Source organism: Phalacrocorax aristotelis, chromosome 7, assembly GCF_949628215.1.
Source record: "Phalacrocorax aristotelis chromosome 7, bGulAri2.1, whole genome shotgun sequence".
In the NCBI taxonomy this organism is placed as follows: domain Eukaryota; kingdom Metazoa; phylum Chordata; class Aves; order Suliformes; family Phalacrocoracidae; genus Phalacrocorax; species Phalacrocorax aristotelis.
The window spans coordinates 22,150,285-22,172,356 of NC_134282.1; positions in this window are offsets into that span (position 1 = coordinate 22,150,285).

Sequence of the window (22,072 nt, forward strand, 5' to 3'; positions counted from 1 at the left end):
ATATTTCACCTCTAGAGAGGAGCAGCTTCAAAAATGGTGTGGAATATGGAGACGTTTGTTGCTCCAAAGGTCAATAGTAAATGCAAGTCATTTCCACTTAGCACTCTAATATATGTGAAGTGAGTAGGTAATCTGGCCAGCTTCTAGAAGAAAGGCATCCATTTAAAAAAATACATGAGGCTTAATGAATCTGTTGGCATCCTTCTGGTAACAGGACTGATACTGCATAAATGGCCTAACTCCGTCAGAACGCATTAAATCACAATATGGGTATAATACCATTTCGGACTTAGAAGTTTTATTCTCTAATCCTGCCAATATGGCACCTTTTCAAAAACTCTTTATGGTGCAATCTCTAAAGAAATTATAAAGGCATCAAAATCTCTAGAAAATCCAATTCTTTATGCTTTTGTTTTGCATGTTTGATGAAACAATCTTTTGCTTCCCTAATACATTTCCAGTTACTTGTCTCATAAAACAAAATGCTTTGAAGGAAGAAACTTCTGCACACAGGACCTCTTTATCTGTCACAAGTTTCACACGTCAGTACATTACAATGAAGAAACAAAATTCTCTTCTCATGCAAGAGTATAGCGTCAGTCATCTGAAATAGGGTTTTGTCCCTTGCATTTATTTATTACACTGAAATTTCCCTCAACTATTTGAGCACACCACAATCAGTGTTTCTTATGACATTCAGCTAATTGAGGCTGCACTGTATTTTATATTGGAAAAATTGGATTTTTTTTAAACTACCTAAAAACATTTTATCTCTAACTAAATACTTATTTTCGGCCAGAAGTCATTTAAGATTTGATAAATACACTTAATCTCAGGCAAAGAACAATGAAACTAGAGAAAGCTAGAGAATATCTTTAGGAAAAATATCTTCTTTAGGATACTAGTGCAACACTGCAACAAGTTACTGAGATTGGCCAGGGAATGTCCATCCTTGGAAATCTTCCAGACTTAGGTAGACAAAGCTATAACTGACCTCATCTAGTGTTAGAGACTATCGTGCTTTGATTGGGAGTCTGGAATAGATGACCTCTCCAAAGATCTCTCATTAATTATATTTCTGTCATCTTTCCTTCAATGAGCTATTGCTACAATTGTTCTGATTCAGTTAGTGCACAGAAGCTCCAATTCAAGGAATCACCTAGGAACAGGAAAGGGGACATAAGCGTTAACAGGGTGGATTAAAACACTTGCTTAAACCATCTCCTGAGATAGGGCTTCTGTATCCAGACAGTAATGGCTTTGGTATCACTTGTGGGCAAAACTGAAAAACAGAAGAGGGAAAGTGGGACACCAAATATTGAAATATAAGGTCACAACCTAAGATAAAGTGAAAATTCATCTGAATAAAGCACCAATTAAGGGGCCAGGTAGAGGGGTGGAGGCAGACAGACAATGGACATGGAACAGGACACCAGCCCAATCTGTACAGCATAAATAAACTACAAATATGAGGAGGAAAGGGAGACAGGAACACATCGGAGAGGATACAGAAGTAACCTCCAAAAACAGATATCCTCACTGGAGGCAAAAAAAAATATTTCTAGAAAAACTTATAAAATATATGTTTGAACTACAACTGTTAGGTAGCAGAGGCAGAGTTCATGGAGGAGAAGTTTTCACTGCTATGGCTACATCGGTATCCTACCTAAGTAGTTTAAGGCTAATTCAGATGTCTGCACAAAGCTGCTGAAAAGAAAAGAGGAGGAAAGGAAAGAGGAGGAAAGGAAAGAGGAGGAAAGAGGAAGAAAAGGAGGGGGAGAAGAGGGGGGAAGAGGGGGGAAGAGGGGGAAGAGGAGGAAAGAAGAGGAAAGGAGAGGAAAGGAGAGGAAGGAGAAAAGAGAAAAAAGAGGAGGAGAGGAGAGAAAAGAGAAACAACACACACTCACACACACACCCCAAAAAGAAAAACTCCCCAAACTCAGAATTGGAAACAGTAAGTGAACTGAAGCTGCCATTCGTTTCTTCACTGCCCAGTAAATATAGCTCAAAAGAACAAAAGGAAAGACAAAGAGGGGAAGGCTGTTTCATTTATGGCTAAAATAGTCCAGTTTTCTATTTCTAAGAGAATGGCTTTAAGGGGAAAATTCTGGTCTGTCACTTCTCTACCCTTGAGTCAATGCCTCTCTTTTGGGAGACAACAACTTCAGGTGTGAATACTTTGGCTCTTTTCTTGTTCTCAGCCACAGAAGTAATACTTAATTTCTGCCTACCAGGAGCTTTGCTACTAGATTACTGAGAAGGCTTCTGCTTGCTTTTCTTGAGTAAGGCCTTCTTTGGCAATACTCCACTGCTAGGTTTCAGCCTCCATATGCTGTTGCCCTTTCATAGCAAGGAAAGAAACTTAGCTCAGATTTCTGTGAACCAAGTCCAGCTTTACAGCTACACATCTGTAGCTAGGAAGCAAAGAGTGGTTCTCTTTCAAAGCTTCTGTGCAGTCCACACTGGAATCTGTCCAGTGCAGTGTTTTCAAGTTCTCTTTACGTGCCAGTCACAAAGCAATCCAATTCAATCTTTTGCGGATGGTATACAGAGAAAAAAATATAAAGAACAGAATTGTCTTTGGATGAAAAGCCATAAACTGACTGCTGTTCTCAGGCTTATAAAGCAGACTTCGGCCAGGTGGTTTCAAATTTTTATGTTTTAGTCAGTAGGAAACTCTGTTTACTATACACTGTTAAGAATTACAGAGTTACCAGGTGTGGCTCAGTGAACTTAGCCAAAGACATTCTTTTGTTTGGACCCTTTTCTCAATAATTGTCCCATGTTGCCTGGATGCATGCCCACTGTTTTTTGTTGCTCTGTTCTATAGGCATAATGCTGCACATTTAACAAAAGCTGCTAAAACACTGTTCCACTGAAACTACCCAAGATAATATTTTGGATGGAGAAATATAGACATTCTAAGCCCCAAGACTGCTTTGACCCTTGCTTGATTGAAAGCAACATCTGTTTTCCAGGTTTCCAGCTGAGCTTGGCTAGCCAGAGGTAGCCAATTGCAGATGTGTGTGACATTTCCTCAGCACATTATGCTGACATCACTGACATGCACCTTATTAGAACAATGGGCACCAAAACTTCTCAACACCTTTTAAGTATCAAGTAGCTTCATCCCAGGAAAATCAAACAGTTATCAGTGGCTTCTTTTTTTTTTTTTTTTCTTCCTCCCTTTGGGGATGTTCTGAGCTCCCATAAAGCAATCCTTCGCTCTTCACTGTTTCAGAGCTGTAGATCCAGAGACCAACATTCAGTAAAGTGGCATAAATTAACCCCCACACACCATAAGAATGAGAGAAGCCCCATATGAATGGGCCTAGTAGAGAATTATGCATTATCTACCCACTGCAATCAGATTTTTTTTATTTTTTGCTCTGTAGATGGAGATCATATCCAGTACAACAGAAAGGCAGCTGTACATAAGATAGAATGTTCATTCTGTAGCTGTAAAGAATCTGCAAAAAAAGCAGTCTAAGATTTCAAGCCTACATTTCTGTGGAATTTGAAGGTAGATGAGGAAAATAAACATTAAAATATCGATACAATACAGCCAGTTCTGAGGCCTCTAATAATAAGTGATTTTAAGATCAATACACTACTTTGTTTAACAGGCTGCTGAAACAGAGGTGTCTGAATGGAACAAATGTGTAAACAGCATTTTTTTCAGGAGCAGCCATTTGATAGGCTTATCTGGGACATTAGATACTATCAGGCAAGTCACAGGATGAGTAGTGACAATAGCTTAATTCAGTAGTGAAAGAAAAATAAATGTATGACTACTTTAACATTAATGACAGATGACACAATTCCCCTTACTCTATCTCTCCCTCCATAGCTGCAGCTCTTGAGACTGTAGGAGGAGGTAGCAGCCTTCTATGGCTGTGACAGTTGGATACTCAGATCCATCACTGATGTGTTGGTTTTGACTGGGATAGAGTTAGATTTCTTCACAGTAGCTAGTATGGGGCTGTTTTGGATTTGTGCTGAAAACAGTGTTGATAATACAGGGATGTTTTCACTACTGCTGAGCAGTGCTGACAGAGAGTCAAGGCCTTTTCTGCCTCTCAGCCCACCCCACCAGCGAGCAGGCTGGGGTGCACAAGGGGCTGGGAGGGGACACGGCCGGGACAGCTGACCCCAACTGAGCACAGGGATATTCCACACCATATGACGTCATGCTCAGTGTATAGAGCTGGGGGAAGAAGGAGGAAAGGTGGACGTTGTAGAGCAATGCCATTTGTCTTCCCAAGTAACCTTTACACGTGATGGAGCCCTGCTTTCCTGGAGATGGCTGAACACCTGCCTGCTGAGGGGAAGGAGTGACTGAATTCCTTATTTTGCTTTGATGTACGTACAGCTTCTGCTTTACCTATTAAACTGTCTTTATCTCAACCCACGAGTTTTCTCACTTTTATTCTTCTGATTCTCTCCCCCACCACACTGTGGGGGGAGTGAGCAAGCGGCTGTGTGTGTCTTAGTTGCTGGCTGGAGTTAAGCCATGACAGCCAAGAATGCAATTCTGATTAACTTACTCTGGAGTCAGTAGTATCACTTCAGTTTATGCTGCCTGAAATTCACTGTCAGACACAAAGCTCTGTTACTCTAGTTCTGCATCAGGCACTACTCTGCTTTTTATCCTGGAATACCAAGTTCAGCCACTATTTATCCTTCACCTTTGGGAGTAAAGCTGGTGGCCCTTTTCCCTGTTTCAGTTCTGTCTTCCTCAATAACTTGGTTCCCCTGGGTGATGTTAACCTAAACAACCTACTCCTTCCAGCACATGTAAACTGGAAGGTAAAACAGTTAGTTTCATGACCAGCTTTCACATATGGCCAGACCAAGAAAGGACCTATGTGCTTTGTGCCTAGAATTGCATGCCTTCATGGCAAACACATTGACAGAATTTGAAAACTTTCTCTTTTTTTGATGGTGCAACTAAGGAGGAATGAAAAACAAGTAAAACTCTCAGTTGCACTAATTCAAGGAAAAACTACCAATACAGGCGACTGATTTTTGCTTACTTAGGTAATATGAATTCTACTTTGTCTCATCATCGTGACTGACTGATGTGGATACTTCTTTCATGCATCCACTGGTACCCCAGCACAAGATAACATGTGAAATAGAACTTGTATAGAAATATATCTAAATAATTCTTGTAACTATACTCTATGCAGATCTAGTTGGGTCAGTTAAAGACAACCCTGAAGTTAACAAGCAGAGAAAGAAAGGCTTAGGTAAACTTCGTAAAGTTTGGGCCTGGAACTAAACCAGGATTCTAAGCATTATCAACATGAATAGAATCACTAGATATCCATTGTAATTTCTGTGGCAATTAAGGCAAAAAAAGATTGCATTTTATTGTAATTCTCAAAACTAAACACATTTAGGTATGTAGCATTTCCAAGTTTTGGATATCTACAGACTTCTTGTTACAGGAAATATGCCAGGTTTCAAAACCATACCAAGAAAAAAAAATCTGTCCTTACTTGTATTACATCCATCACCTTTGATTACTGAACTTAAAAGAATGTTTTAAATTGACCTTCCATTTGACCAATAATTCTGCTTGCTTACTTTTCTCATTTACTTCAGAAGTGAAAATAAACTAGCCATTTATATATTTGTTTAGGCTTTCAAATGAGTTTCATTTTCTGGTTCTGATGCAGTGTTTGGGTTATATGCACCGCAAGGGAATGTTTGCTTAAAAATTCATTTCAATTGGAAATTTTATATTCTGGAAGTTGTACAGGAAAATCTGTGTTGGTCTTCAATTAAACAAAACTGCAAGTCTAGCCTGGTACTGTCCATTTAAATTCCACTTTCTAAACTTTGTCTTATTGTTTATAAAGCATTATGCAGCTAATGAACAAAACAACCTCCTTAATTTATCTTCATTACTGAGCACTTCAGCAATGTACCCAGTGGACATCACCCAGTGGATTGAGGGGGGTGGGAAGAATCGTCTTGCATTTTTGTGCTCATCACCATTCACATAATCCTACACTATTCATAACTGGAGCTGGTTCATGTTGTAAAACTTTCCCTCTTTGCAATATTCAAAAACAAACAAAAAGTCCTAGGGGGTAGAGGTACAGGATATGAGTAAGGATATTGGTGACCTAGTCAGGGACTTCTTAATTGATCCTTAGGCCAAAACGATAATGTCCTTTAATTATTTCTTTGCATATGTGTGTAGCAATGGTATACATGTGTTCAAAAATGTTACTGAGGTATGCTCTAGTTAGAGATGAGATTTGCATTTCATTCTGAAAGAGAAGTTTGTTTAATAACATATTCTTTCTGATAATACAGTAATGTACAGGGGCTTTTGTCTCGAAAGAGTGCCACTTAAAGATGGGCATCATGTTGCTTCAAAATAATAGTAAGAAAAAAGCTAATACCCAGTGCTGAGGAGCAGTAAATGAGCACTGCTGACAGAGAGAGCAATGAAAAATCTGAAGAAACAGTAATAATTGCAACAGGCAGTGATCTTAACATGTGAACCCTCTAACCATTGCCAAGTTATTTATGAGCATCAATTTATTTGCAGACAGCTGTGGGAGAGACAGCCTAAGACAAAGTTGTAAGTTTTGAAAACAGGACATAGGTGATAAAGCCTAGCAGGATGAAGGCAGAAGAAGGCTCCATCATCAGAATCTGAAATATGACCAAACTTCACTCATATTTAGTATAAAACAGTGAGGTTATAGATTGGGCAGGATATTCAGCTGCACCAAGATTTAAAGCTGGGCAAATACTGTGGAGTTTTTTTTCCACAAGTACTCCCACAAGGTTTTCCTACTAACATGTTCTCTTCAGGCTTATTATTTCTATTGCAGTTGTTTAAAAAAACCAAAACGAACAACTGAAGCAAGTTTCACAAACATAGGTGTAAACAGAAAGCATATCTCAAAGTTGTGGTCTGTACTCTCTAAAAATTACTTTCACATAGACACATCTGTACTTATAGCAGAATAGCCATTATACAGCTGATGCACAGCAAACAATCTCCAGGATTAAACCATGAGTTAAAGTTATTGTTTGCTGTCCCTGGTTGTAACAGGCCCTTGTATTCTTGTGAACGTGCACAGAAAAGACCTTCTGAGACACACTAATGAGATATTGTCATCATTCAAGTAGGAACAAGAGTCAGTGCCACATAGTTCCTCTGAACAATAATTATTCCCCAAACTGTTTAAATTATGACTATAAAGTACTCCAAGAAAACTCCTTTCAGTCAGTCAAAGGAATTTATGAGATTCTTTAAATACTTACAATCTGAACATAGTTCAGGTTAAAGGAAAAGGATAAAAATCATTTAGCTATCTGCTGAGTAATAACACAGTTGAAGGCTTGCATATATTTTGTGAGGTGAGAAACAAACACCATTTGCCAGTCAAAACTTGGCAGTGTTTGTTGGATTAACCAATCTTTCCCTCAAAATGCTAAATATTTCCTGCCTCCCATCAAACATTTTGTTGTTATTCTGATGTCTTTTTACACTGGGTCATAGAACAGGTATTTTTTCAGAGTGCACATCCGTTTAAATTCTTAATACATTATCTGAACAAATTACTTGCATATAAGAGCTGAAAGTGCTCAAAGCAAGTGTCAAAAGCAGTGGAAGTGCTATAACACTTTTGAACAAATCAAAGGATTGCGTGAACTAATTATGCTAATCCAAACACAGAAAAATTATTAAAACAGTTTAACAAGTGGCTAAAATTTTTAGACAGCTAAACAAGAGTTCTGTCTAAAAATAAATCCACAGGGTAGGATTTATTAGAGAAATGCTTAACAGAGGCAGGTCTTTCCATCGAGTCCTTTTAAAATCTCAGCCTAAACACAGAATTTTCATCACTTTAATGTATTGCACCTTATTTGCCCAAATGTGAAGTCGATAAAGTTATACTACGTCAAAACTGCGGGAACAGAAATGATCCCAAAATAGCCCGTTACTATCATCATTTTACCTGAAAACTTAAACTAGGAAACGTTTCCCAAAAACTTCAAGTTGGCACCACACAGTTAAGACTTTGACACCTGCCCAAGAGACTAACCCTTCTGTTCCAAATTTATAATTTCAGATAAGCTTAAAGCTTGTATCTTCCACTAATCTATTCAGTACAAATTCTATAGCATTTGCAGAGCCTACAGCCATCTGGAGACAGGTGGTTTCTCTCAATTATTGAGCCACAATGATTTGCATCACTCTTAAGAATGATACCTTCAGTCCGTAATCGCTTCTTTATTGATACTTGCCTGCATGAATCCCAATATTCTGAAATGTCCCATTCAGAGTGGGACAAAAATAATAGCATCCATATAAATCCATAGCCTTTGGTACTCTCCAAAATAAGGCAAAACTTAATCACCAAGACCAAGTAAATGCAGATGGTTCTTTATGAAAGTACTTTGCAATCCACAAATCTCAAACACTTTTTTGTTATATGAAAAGATTTTCTGAGAAATGCTCTTGTGATTTCTTTGTGCATGATAAGCAAGGAAAATCAATTTTCTGTGACAAGGCAAAGCCATAGCCCATATTAATGAAATTCTTAGCCAGGACTAGTGCCCTAAAGAAATATTTTCCAAAGATGAAGATTATTTTCTGAAATCAGCCCATCCAGTGGATGGAAAAGGGGAAGAAAATTAAGAAAAAAATAACCCCAAAGCTTCTTAATCTTGGAGTACAAATTCTTCCCAAGCAAAATATCAGTTAGTCACTCCTATCTCCCCAAAACACTCACAGTATAGAGCAAGTTACAGCTGAGCGTTCATACACTGTCCTGACTGCTCACCTCTTCGGAGGTTCTGCTGCAAAAATTAGGTAGCTACTCCAAAAGTCCAGCTAGCTGCTTTCATATAGTTTACTCCAAGGAGTCATCGTCCAACAGCAGTCTCATGTACTTCATTGCTGAAGTAATTTGCCAGAAATCCTGATGTACTGCAGTTTACAACAGTCACCATCCCAATCCCTTACTTCCTTGATAACAATTATAACAAAGGCAGGCATTTCTGTGCAGCTCAATAGTTTCTAGTGAGCAGTTCCAGGGATACCCAGCATAAACAGGATCCTACAGCTCATAACCTCCAAAACTCTATGTAAATGCTTTAGTATGCAAGAGCAGACAAAAACCTGAGCAGTCTGAGAAATCATAGAATCTTAGAACCGTTTGGGTCGGAAGGGACCTTTAAAGGTCATCTAGTCCAATCCCCCTGCAGTGAGCAGGGACATCTGCAACTACATCAGGTTGCTCAGATCTCCATCCAACCTGACCTTGAATGTTTCTAGGGATGGGGCCCCCACTACCTCTCTGGGCAACCTGTGCCAGTGTTTCACCACCCTTATTGTAAAAGAAAATTTTCCTTAATATTAAGGAAACATTACTGTGGTACATTATAGCTTCTGGTCTATTCAAAGGCCAGCTAGGACCAAGGAAACTTTCCAGATCAAAAAATAAGCAAATATTATTCACAGAAAACCTGCCCTCTTAAAGTACATGAGAACACCAAACACAGTTAAACTCACACTCAGCAGGTAAGGAACGAGAATAAATTAAGTTTAATGTTACCTTGCAAACATCCTATACTAGATTTCAGTTCACTGAAATGGTTTGTTTAAAAGCCAGTTCACTGATGTTTTCCTAAAAGCCCTTATTAGAGAACTCATATACAAATGACAAATTTACATTCCTCAATAAGATACATTTTCTGACCTTTTTGATATCAGGATTGACATACACACAACTTATTCTAATGTTAATCGCAATAATAAAGAGCCAGCTTCAGCCATTACTGCTAATAGGGGTTTGGCCACGTGCTGGTTTTGACTGGGATAGAGTTAGATTTCTTCACAGTAGCTAGTATGGGGCTATGTTTTGGATTTGTGCTGAAAACAGTGTTGATAATACAGGGATGTTTTCACTACTGCTGAGCAGTGCTGACAGAGAGTCAAGGCCTTTTCTGCCTCTCAGCCCACCCCACCAGCGAGCAGGCTGGGGGTGCACAAGGGGCTGGGAGGGGACACGGCCGGGACAGCTGACCCCAACTGAGCACAGGGATATTCCACACCATATGACATCATGCTCAGTGTATAGAGCTGGGGGAAGAAGGAGGAAAGGTGGACGTTGTAGAGCAATGCCATTTGTCTTCCTAAGTAACCTTTACACGTGATGGAGCCCTGCTTTCCTGGAGATGGCTGAACACCTGCCTGCTGAGGGGACAGAGTGACTGAATTCCTTATTTTGCTTTGATGTACGTACAGCTTCTGCTTTACCTATTAAACTGTCTTTATCTCAACCCACGAGTTTTCTCACTTTTATTCTTCTGATTCTCTCCCCCACCCCACTGTGGGGGGAGTGAGCAAGCGGCTGTGTGTGTCTTAGTTGCTGGCTGGAGTTAAGCCATGACAAGCCACTCATAATGTTATTGATAATTTGTCTCAGTATTATAATTTCATACACTATATGGACAAAATTGCAGTCAGAGTTCACTGAGCTGATAAGAACATATTTTTTTTTCAAGAAATAGAGTTAAATCATGAAGTAAGCATTATAATACATGTCAGCAACAATCATTTGGAGATCAGAACACTGAAAGGCAATCCCATTTATGTATGTATAGAAAAAAACATTGTGAATCTGTAAGAAATTCTGAGCAGTCAAACGTATATTGAATATTATCTGGTGGGAGCTTGTTAGGTAAGAAACTAATTATAAGTGTTGCTGAAATAGAAATGAGGATTCTCCCCTTCTTTCAAAAGAAAGGAAAAGTAAATCTTTTCAGACCATATAAATTTAAGGAAGATGTTTACATCACAACACTGCTCCATTCTGTCTGCCAAAAGGGAATCTGGAACCACTTTAATTCTGTGATTTCGTTCAAGTGCCAAAGTATTTGGATATAGCTAGCCTAGAAATTAATAAATTGTAGGATCAACTTTCCATATTATTCCACAATGTCTAATAGAAAAAAGAAGGAAGACACGTCTCCATACTCTATTGGAATAGAAGTTCTTAAATATTTTATTTCAAAGAAAAATAACTTTTACCCAAATTTTAACTCCCTAAACCAGTGGACTGATATGCTATGTCAGTACCAGCCTTTTTACACCCTGAATCCCAGTTTGCCTTGAGAGGAAAGCTGTCTGCAGAACTGGACAGACATATAACATGCAAAATCTGTTAAGGAGACAGGAGATCTAACTTATGTGAATTGCTGCAAGTAAAACAGTTGAACTTTCTAATATTTTTTATCATCTTCATTATTGGACTGGAGCTTGAAACATAAATTTGTTTTGTTAGTTATGAGAATAGAAAAAAAGAAATGGTACAAGGAAAAAATCAAAATACCAACGTTTTGATCAAACTGCTGAATAAACACTGTAGAAGATATTTGCCTTTATTATGGCAATTTAACTGTTCCTACCAGCTGAGAGGCAAAATATTTTTGTGAAGAAGGACCTAGTAATAATTTATACAGAATAAATGTATACCTTTTTATCAGTTCAGATTTTCCTCATCTGCAAATATACATATAAATAATAATTGCCCTCTTTACAAAGACTGTCAGCTGATTGAACAACGTTGTTACTGGCAATGTTCCCATTTCAGAGGATTTATTTAATACCCCAGCACAGAGTTTACATTAATTTCATTTTTTGTTTTCCTACCCCTTTATACTTTTGTGGAATTCTCACAGGAGACGTTCCAGCCCTATTGTGTGCTTTTGTGCTCCAGCTGCAAAAGGGCTGGGACTGAGGCCAGCGTATGTGAATACTTGAAGGGTCACAGGGTCAGGAGAAATTGGATGCTTCTGCTCTTTCACTCTCCTCCGAGAAACTGCTCCACACCTCATCACTGGGAAATACACCTCTTACAACCGCTTTTACCTAATGCAACCAAAACACACCAGGAGAGACCATGAAGTACTGGAAGGCTGAGGTCACATTCCAATCAAACAGATGTTGAAATGGAAAAAGGTACCTTTAGTAAGACCTTGGGTTCTGGTTTAACCCAGCAGCCAGCTACAAACCACACAGCCGTTTGTTCACTCCTCTCCCTACAGTGACATGGGGGAGAGAATTGGGGGTGAGGAGTGGGAAGTAAAATCTGTGAGTTGAGATAAAGCAGTTTAATAGGACAGAAAAGGAAGGGAATAATAATAATAATAAACAACAAGATAAGTGATGCACAATGTAATTGCTCACCACCTATTGACCAATGCCCAGCAAGTTCCCAAGCAACAGTCACCACCCTGTGCCCAGCTCCCCCCCAGTTTATATACTGAATGTGATCTCATACTCTATGGAATATCCCTTTGGCCAGTTGGGGTCAGCTGTCCCGGCTGTGCCTCCTCCCAGCTCCTCGCTGGCAGGGCATGAGAAGCTGAAAAGTCCTTGACTAGTGTAAGCACTACTTAGCAACAACTAAAACATCAGTGTGTTATTAACATTATTCTCATACTAAGTCCAAAATGCAACACTGTACCAGCAGAAACCGGGACACCTTGGGAAAGTAAAAGCATTTCTATTCATATTATTTGTAAAGATGCACTTTAACCAGTGGACCAAAGCCAGGGCAGAAAAGCTATCTGACTGTGCTCAAACCTGACAAAGTATTTTCTGTGTGTTAACGCCTGATGGTGGTAGTTTTTTCTGTTTGTTTACTTTTAACAGTTTGGAAATAATGACCTCTGAAACAGAATTCCTTAACTCAATCATACAAGATGCACAACAGCAGTGAAACCATGGATGGTTACTCACATTCTCCTGTCTCTTTCCCCATTTCAATACTCTGCCTTCACTGTGGATTTTTTTTTAGACATTACCACTAGTATTTATGCTTACATGTTAGAACAGGATCCCCATGTTTATCCATGTAATTTCATAAAAACAGTACCAATTAAGCTCAGCAGTAATCTGAGCAGATTTATATCCAGTGATCAACTGCATGTGGGTCTATCTATTCTTCTCTTTACTGAAAGATAAATTAGTCTCTACTAGATTAAGGAATGTAGCACCTTTCATCTAGAACCCTTAGAGGAATACTTATATTATTTCCACTGGCTCATTCTGTTGGCTTTTACCTACAGCATTTAAATGGATGCATTTTAATCGTACCACCATATCCAAAATACATTTTTCTTATGTATTGGATCTCATCAACATTGGAGCATGTATAATCCTCTCAGGTGAGTTCACTAGCTTTTCAATTTTAGAAAGCTTTCTATATAAAATCATTGGAAACTTTCTTCCCTATTTTTGTTTAGAAACTTCACTAGTACTTAAAAGTAAATATAAACCCTATGTTTTCCTGGCCTTCCACCCAGGAGACACAAGATAATGTTCACAAAAGTTTTGTAATATTCTTTTGGCTTTTTTTTTCCCCTCCCCCAGTCTGAGTAATTTTTCCACCAATTAAGCTTTTTGAAGACAGACATTGCTAGGTTTGGGTGCTTGTTTCTTAGTACAGCGCCAGATGCATCTGGCTGCTAAATTTATATTTTAAATGGATGGAGTGAAATATTTAACACTCTTTGACCAAATGCCTGCATATACTTGCAACCATAAACCGAAAGAGACAGTTCCTTAGTAAGGAAAGTATGGCTATCTGGTAGACTAAACGTTAAAAAATAGTCAAAATTGACAAGGCATTCCACTGCTCATAGCTTCCAGAAGGAAAGGAGTTGGATACAACATAATTGTATGTGTGAGTGCAGACACAGCAAGCTGAGTTTTATTCTTAAAAGAGTACAATAAAAGACAGACCTTTCCCTCCAGATTGTGCACTTAATTATGAGGATGCAAAAGGAAAATGTGTATAGACAAATGACAAGAACATTGCAGTAATGCAGATACCTGCATTACTTCATTAACAGTGTAATCCACAAGCAAAGCAATGTGCTAAATCCATTCCTGTGGCTCAAAAGGCAAATGCTTTTGGAGGGTTTGTTACCTCCTCAACCTGCTTCCAGATTAATTCTGCTACTTCTGAGCTACCCAGCTCCAGACACCACCTAGGCTTGCTCTCGAAACCACTGCAGAAACATCTGCGTTGACTTCAGGCTGTACCATTTCTCTGTTGATTATCCTCTTTTCAACTAGAAGCTACCAATGCCCAGATGTGCCAACAGCAGTCTTCATGCATTTCAGCACAAAGTCACCCTTTTGACCTTAGCTGGAGCTGAAGCTTATGTGTACTTCACAGCCAATTTTGTAGTATGATAGATAAAGAAATACTCGTGAATTAACTATGCCAGTTCAGACATTGGCACAGTAATTTCTAGTTGTGAAACAGTGACAAATTTCATTGTAAAGCAGCACCTTAAATCTGTAATAGCTGTTTTCACTTGCACATGTGATCTCACTGTTGACAACGGTATAGTGTCTCTAGTGAGGCCATTAGACTTTTTCTAGTATAGTAATGTCAAATTTTGATCCCTAAAAGATAGATCAAGAAAGGAATTTGAGGCAGTTTCTGCTGGTTTGAAGATATTCTTTTGAAAATATATTACAGAAATAACCTACAAATCCAGATCCATCATCTGAAATTAAAATCCATTTAAATAAATAATGAAAAATAAGGCATTCTCTCCTACACTGCCACGGTCAAAGTATATAAACAACTGTTCGCTGACAGATGATTTAAGTTTACTCAAATCAGGTCTCTATACAGGAGTTTCAGAACTTCATTACTACCTTTTTCCTCCTATCAGCTTTTAAAGGTATCTTCTGAAAAGACACGATTTCCACTGTAGTTTACACCAGTTTAGTTTAATTATTCCCTATCATTTTGAAATAATTCAGCAAAGCAACGATATAAAACCCAGTGGAAGATAGACATTTTCTGAGCAGCTTGATTTTTTATAACTTAAAAAGAGGGTTATATAATTTACTATATGGAAAAAAGCTAGTTAGAAAAGCAGCCACATCCTATCTTTCTTCCTATATTTCTGACAAGTTGGCAACTACTCAAGAGTGATCAGAGATTGGCTTTTTTCTCAAGGGCCTCAGGAGATCATAACACGTTAAATCATTATCTTAGGAAAATGCTTAAAGCAATTTTTAAAAATTATCTTCGATTGGGGGGGTAGGTTCTGCTTTCCAAACTGGAAAAGAGACTATAAACAGTGGTTTAAGGAAAGCTTCAGACACCCTACACTAACATGGACTCAGGCAAGTCTGAATTTCTGCCAGAATAAACATACTTTATCTAGGAGGGAAAAAAAAATGCTGTAACATGTTGTTCATGAGCAAAAGTAAAGCAGTTCAATTGGTCAATGGTAACAAACCACCCCTGCTCAGTAAGAACTGGATGGAAATGAGGAGTTGAGAGGGACAACACCATAACAGCTTTCCAAATTTCACATAATTGTATGAACACTGGTGAAAGTGCTTAACAAGACTGAAGAGATAACTTCACAGTGTTGACCATACTATGATTATAATTTCCTCTTCAGAGGGACAGAAGCTAATGCAGCAAGCAGACTGAGCATATTGACTCCAGATTATTCAGCTGATTAGGGACTGGCCCTAAATGTAAGCATTGCCTTTAAGGATGTACCCCCTTTAATTTTGCCTCTGCACTCAGCAGGAAGCATAAAAGCCAAACTTTGTTTACAATTCTGCAGCAAAAAGGATTTCTATCCTATCACGCAGTTTCATGCCTTAACACTGTTTGCAGGACCTGCACTAACACAGTGTTTGGGAGAGAAGTAATTTATGAAATCTGGATCTTAATTCCTCTGTGTTTTAGTGTCCTCTCTGGAAAAAAAAAAAAAAAAAAGAAAAAAAGACTTGAAACCATTTATCTTCACAATTCTCTTGTGACGTTCAATAAATTAAAGACCATTCATGGTCACAATATAAGGCTCTAACATGGAGTCTTAACGTGTTCTTCTGTTGAGACATTTTACATTAATTTCCTTTGATTTTGTTGTTACTACTTCTTTTAGCATGCAAGTTCTCAGCATGAGACACCCACATAATCTGTGGAATGTTAAAACAATTTATTTTAACTGCTAGAATGAGCTAGTTTGGCCTTTCACGTCAATGTCTAACGCTAAGTAGTTTTAATTAGAACATGACTGATAAACATGAATATTCATTACTAGTTCTGTTAATGTTAAAATCATAATGTATATACTTCGTGGTAGGAGATATAAATACACAGATTCCTTCTTTATCCAGTTTCCACTGTGTGTGGCAGTCAAGTATTTTGGAGCAGACAAATACAATTTTGGTATCTCTTCTTGGCTTCAGTGTAGATTTGCATATAAGAAGCAGACACAAACAAGTAGTAGGGGAGGAGTAAACTTCTCCATAGTGTTACCTTTCAATGTTCTTTACCCACACTAATATATTTCAGATCCATTGGGTTAGAAGTACAAAAGAAAACAGTCACATGTACTCTTATATTATTTCAAAATTACTTGGCCTGTTCAAATCATTGCATCCACTCAGGAAACTTCAGATTTCTCAGGATTGGGCAGGGGGGGAGTACAATACTGAAGGGAGAATGTACCTGTGTTATAGCAAACATTATAGTGTCCGCACTGAAAGGAGGGTGAGAAGGATGACTCTTACTCTTATTAACAACACTAGCAAAAAACTTGTTTTACAGCTTCAGTCTGAATTAGAGTTATCAAGGGACCCAAGGTAGCCTGCAAAATAATCAGTTATATTTCTATACAGTTGCTCAATTATATATAAATCTAGTTTCTGATTTTTTTAAAACAGTAAAATAATGTCATCCTATCAGTTTATAAGAGCTTATAAAAATAAACTGATTGATGCAGCATTAGACTATTATTTTCTAGGGTAGACTTCTTATATAATTTTATGAGTTGTGGGAAATAAAATAGTCAAGATATTTCCCTTCTTTTGCAGTTAGTGTCAATGATATGTGAAGTTCTTTGGAAAAAGTAATAGTAAAAAAAAAACTTGCAGAGGAATTTATTTTAGCCATTTCTTTGCTCAGACAAAATTTATTATCTTTGTTTCTGACTGTTATTGTCTAAGCTGATAAACCAAGTGAGTAATGTTTTTCCTCAGTAAGCCTTTATTTATTTTATGTTCACATTTCATGGATTAGTATCAGTACAGGTTAAGTAATAACAACCAGAATTTATGATAATAAATATTTTGCCAAGCAGTTTAAAATGAAGGTCTGAGAAGGTTAAAAAGCTGGAAAAAAACCCAAACAAAACCCTCCCCACCCTCTCTTCACAGAACATCACTAGATCTGTCTGAGGCTAACAGTTTCAGTACTATTTTTTGTTAACATGCACATGTGCTTTTTGCTATCCCTGTGACATTAAACACCACAACTTCCTATATATCTGTGCACAAAATCGAGTTAAACAAAACTATTTAATCCTCCTGCAAAGAACAGAAATTTTGTACCTCTCGCAGAATATTGTGAAGCCTCATTCAAATATCTTAAACTGTTGATGGTTAATGACAACCCTGCTGATTTCAGACATGGGTCTTTTTAAACTTTTGAAGAACTTTCTGAGATTCATTTTATACCCCCAGTTCTGATAGTTGTAGCCATGAGCGATATGGTGTAATAAGAGGCCACGAAGACAGATATGTAGAGCATATTTTCCTTGGTCAGTCTCCCACATATAACTTCTTAGCTCCGTCATTGACAAACAGTTGTTTTCATTTCACCTTCAAGGAAAGATTGAACATACTCTTTAACTAAAACATTAGCACACATCTGAGTATTCTATGTAATCTCAAGCCTCTTCTTGCCAAAAAAACATTTTATATTTTGGAGCATTAAAACATGGCAGAAGTGGAAAAGTAATCAGAGAGGTGCTGATTATAACCAACTGTAATTTCTTCATCAGATAGAATTCCGGTTAAATTAACTATTTGAAAAGTGTAGTTCCTGTATCTAGCACAGTGAGGTTTAATACAACAGGTTTGTATTATAAGTGTGCATTACATTGAAAAAAAATGCAGAAATCTCTTAAAAACTTCTGCATCATTTTCTTTGGGACAAATTTATAGGTCTCCAAATATACAGGTTTCTCCAATGACTTAGGGAGCAGCTGAATTTAAATTTGGCTTATTTTTCTGCAAGCATCTTCTACATCACTGATGTTTCAGACAAACTACTAGAAAAGTGGTATTTGTTTCTCAAATACATTGCATATATATCTCTCAAATACACCTTCCTTTATAACTTCATAGAACTGGGATTGGGTGTAACTGTCCTACACTGTCACTAGTTCTTCAGAAGATAAACAGAATCATAGGATATCTCAAGTTAGAAGATACCCATAAGGATTATAGAGTCCAACCCCCTGCTCCCCACAGGACTACCTAAAACTAAACCATACAACTAAAAGCATTGTCCAGACACTCCTTGAACTCTGACAGGCTTGGTGCCATGACCACTTCCCTGGGGAGCCTGTTCCAGTGACTAACCACCCTCTCAGTGAAGAACCTTTTCCTAATGTCCAGTCTGAACTTCCCCTGATACAGCTTCATTCCATTTCCTCGTGTCCTATCACTGGTCACCAGAGAAAGGAGATCAGCAGCTCCCCCTCCACTGCCCTGCTTTGAGAAAGTTGTAGACTGTAACGGGGTCACCCCTCAGCCTTCTCTTCTCCAAGCTGTACAAACCAAGTGACCTCAGCTGCTCCTTGTAAGTCTTGCCCTGGAGACCTTTCATCATATTGGTCACCCTCCTCTGGACACACTGTAATAGTTTGATGTCCTTCTTATATCGAGTCGTCCAAAACTGCACATAGTACTGGAGGTGGAGCCACACCAGTGCAGTGTAGGGTGTGACAATCACCTCCCTTGACCAACTGGCTATGCTGTGCTTGATGTACCCCAGGGCACGGTTGGCCCTTTTGGCTGCCAAGGAATGCCATTGACTCATATTCAACTTGCCATCAACCCAAACCATCAGATCTCTTTCTGCAGAGTTCTTCTCCAGCCTCTTATCCCCCAATATATATGTACAGTTAGGTTTACCCTGTCCCAGGTAGTGAATCTGGCACTTGCTCTTGTTAAATTTCACATGACTGGTGATTGCCCAGGTATCTAGTCTATCCAGAACTCTCTGTAAGGCCTTTCTACCCTTAAAGGAGCCCACAGATCCTCCTAGTTTAGTATTGTTAGGAGACTTACTTAATGTATATTTGATTCCTTCATCCAGATCATTTATAAAAATATTGAAGAGCACTGGCTCTAAAATAGAGCCCTGAGGAACCCCACTTGTGTATGGCCACCAGTCCGATATAACCCCGTTTACTGTAACACTTCAAGCCTGACCCATCAGCCAATTGGTCACCCAATGTATTACATTGGGCTTCTCTAGCTGTGTGCTAGACATTTTACCCAGGATACTGTGAGAAACAGTATGAAAAGCTTTGCTAAATTCCAAAAACATCACACCTAGTGGTTTCCCTTTGTCAACTAGATGGGTGACCTTGCCATAAAAGGAAATTAAGTTTGTTAAGAAAGACCTTCCCTTGTGAACCCACGCTGTCTGTGACCGGTGACTGCATTGTCTCAAGTGTTTTTCAGTAACTCCCAGAATCACCTTCTCCGCAGTTTTACCAAGCACTGAAGTGAGATTGACATGCCTGTAATTATCAGGGTCTTCCTTCTTTCCCTTCTTGAGAATTGCCAGCTTCCAGGCTTCCAAGAAAGACCCTTGAAAAATAATGGAGTCAGGTCCTGTGATGATATCAACCAGCTTTTTCAGTATCCTGGGATGAATGCCATCAGGCCCCATAGATGTATTTACACCCAGCTGGAGCAACAAGTCTAGTCTGTTCATTGGTATTTATAGAAATAGAAGGGAAGATCTCCCTTTCCAGAATAAGTGGTACTGCTCTTTCTCCTCTATGTATCATTACATTAGAACTCATAACAAGATGGAAAATCTATATAAATTCCAGGGACTTTATTTTTTAATTATAATAATAAATTCAAACTTTGAGTGATAAATATGTTTTCTATTAAGCTACGTGAATAGGGGAACTTGCTAACCTCCAAAACATATCCAATGTCAAACCCTTTGAAAACATCAAATTAAATAGTTTCCAACTATTTTTGACTCCCCCAAATGCTGAGAGTTTTAATCCTCTCATCTAATAGGCCCTTAGCAAGATCCACAACAGCTTCATTATTGTGTCTTGAAATCTAAATAAGCCATCTATCTCTGTTAGTGAGGTAGATGGTATCATACTACTAGCTGCCACATGACAAAGCTGCCGTCATCAGTAACTACAGCTGATCAAATAATCCACTGCAAACTACTTATTGGATCTAGCATGAGGTATCTATGAACAAATAACAATTTGATTAAAGTGCTCACACCACAGAAAGAGTAGATTTATTGGTTCCCAGCTGATTCATTCATGCAGTAGAATGCTCAGCCAATTTGGATGATTAAGTCAGGCAGGGCTTTAGAGGCTTTTCAGTTGTGTGTTTCTGTGCAGCTGGAGTATCACACTAGGTGCACCATCTTCAGTATGCTCTTCAGTATTAACCCTGGCACTGTGCCTTGATTTCGTTATAGAGAGACAGCATCTGAATACATACAATGAGACGAGAATCCAAATAAAAACATAATTTATATATTCTCTTCTACAAAGTGTAAAAGAAAGGCAGTGTCCTAAAGTTTGTTCAATTATTTACAAATATTCCTCAGCAGAAAGAAAAGCACACAAAGGGATAATTCTATGTGAATAAAAACCACTGAGCTACAGTATCAATAAGTGGCTAACTCAGGAACTGGCTAAACCTAATATGCCACAGTAAATCATATAATCCCCTGCGTCTTTATTTCTGCTTCCAGACAATTAGACAACCATACCGCTGGGAGACTCGTGCCCAACACTTAAGTTTTTGACACAAACTTACTATTTATAATTCAGGTAGGTAATTTACTTTGGGATTCTTATTTGCTGACACATGAAGTATAGCTTCCAGAATATAGTAGGTTTAAAGAAATAACGTATACCCTCAGCTTTTAATTAGGCTAGATTCTGTATGCAGCACAGACTGTACATAAACACACACCAACCACAGACAAAGATGCATGTTTTTAGAAGTATGATTTAGTCTTCTTTCAAATATAAGAATATATAGGAAAAAAAAGCTATAACAAATGGGGGGAAGGAAGCAACAGGCATGGTACTAACCTAAAAGAACGAGTACTTTTCATTACTTCAGTTGCTACCCATGAGGAGGTCATAGCCAAACACCAGTTACATGATCCCATGGTCATATGGAAGTACTCACGGAAGTGTTCATTTTGAAAAGGTGAATGCAGATAATTTATCACTAGGCCTAGAAACGTCACCAGTTCTGAAGTTTTTAGCTGGGCTCCACCTGTTGATTTCAACTTACACAACAGGTTCCTTTCACCAGGGAGACCACTTTCCTCCACACTTCTGAGTACCGCTGTGGAGGAAAGCCGGGTGTTTAACAGCCAGTCCTTTACTTTTAAACAACAATGTACATTTGGTTTCTCCGTAGGAACTTATAAGTAGGAAGTATATTCCTGCTCTGTCAAGCTGATCTTTCTATTCTCAGTGTGTGGTGTCAGACAAGCCCTTCTCCCAGATACTTGGGAAAAGCAACAGGTACTTCATTGTGTAGTAGGTTGGTATTTGCAGATATTCTTTTGCCATTCTATTTGCAAATCTTTTGCTGGAATTAAATTATGACACACACACACTCCCCCTCAGTAACGCTTACTTACATTTGTATTAACATCACATCTAGCACCTTCTCTAAGCAGCAAATTTAGGATTTAATTACTCTTACTATTGCCTAAAGTCCAGTGTTTCCCCATTACCTTTTGGGCAGATAGACTGTTTCCTAACATGCTACTCCATGCTACTGCACCTATGGAACAGCTGTTTATATGGGGGTGACAGAATGAACCCAGATGTCTTTCTTCAAAGGAAATCAGTGTTGCCAGGTTTCTCTCTTTAGACTCAGAAAAGAGGTAATCAAAATACAGGTACCTTGTACAAAGCCGGAAAAAGGATTTTCTAAGCTGTCTTCACACTA